At 50.5% G+C, this 861-nt stretch overlaps 1 protein-coding gene across 1 annotated transcript in view; it reads left to right on the top strand.

Annotated features, from left to right (window-relative positions):
* The first annotated feature begins 252 nt into the window (after positions 1–252).
* pitx2 (paired-like homeodomain 2) overlaps positions 253–861 on the top strand; it is a 10857-nt gene continuing 10248 nt past the window's right edge. The window contains exon 1 of the mRNA XM_080007791.1: positions 253–317. The gene's annotated coding sequence lies outside the window, so the exon portion shown is untranslated. The remainder of the gene's footprint in view (positions 318–861) is intronic.

The raw sequence follows: 861 nt of genomic DNA, 5'->3' as shown, positions 1-861 counted from the left end.
CATTGAGGGGAGACAGACGCGGAGGCAGACAGACAGGTGTCTAAAAGTATTTGTTTTTGGAGAAGTTGGGACGCGCGTCCGAGGCGGAGCTCGTTAGGGAGTCGAGGCAGCGCGCCCGGGCGGGGGGGTCACCGCCTCACCCCCACCCACCCCACCCACCCCACCCCACCCCCGCGGAGACGACGACGACGGGGAATCGATAAGCGCCCGAAATGAAAAGGAGCCTCCGGGTTTGGCCCCGAGGCAGAGCTCCGCGCCGCGCCGCAGCGTGAGAAGCGGCGGGGTCCGTGCGCGGCTCCTGCGTGTCGTGCGTGGAGGTAAGAGGCGCGTCTCCTCCCGGATCATCTGTTTGCATGCGCGGTGTGTTGCGAGGCGCGTTTCAAGTTGCAGATTATGCGCATATTTCCTGCCGTGAAATCCAACAATGTGTGCGCGAGGGCAACTCCGGTGACGCGCGTCTGCGCGTCTTGCTTGTTTTTTATTATCCCGCGTGCGTTTGTTTAAAAGCTCTTTTGAAACAGGTTCCCTGCCGCAGATATTAAGCCGGAGACATTGTGGGGCACACCATAATTTTCCTGAAGATGACTTTTATCTCGTTGTGTTGATGTTTTATGAACACACTCTGAATTTAAATTAAAATAGCTGCTTTTTTTAAAATACATGTAATATGAATAGTTTCCATTATTGTGGACGCATCGCACAATCCCGTAATAACCTTTTGGTATTTCATTTTCTTTCCCCCAATCTATTTCAATTTGAAGATTATGTTTTAGTTGTAAACTAATTCAATAAACTAACCCAACCGGCGGCGCAAAACCTACATAATGATAATATATAAACTATATTATATACAGGCCTATA

Source organism: Zeus faber, assembly GCF_960531495.2.
Source record: "Zeus faber genome assembly, chromosome: 10".
In the NCBI taxonomy this organism is placed as follows: domain Eukaryota; kingdom Metazoa; phylum Chordata; class Actinopteri; order Zeiformes; family Zeidae; genus Zeus; species Zeus faber.
The sequence above is the reverse complement of the archived record's forward strand: the minus strand, read 5'-3'. Positions and strand labels throughout refer to the sequence as shown.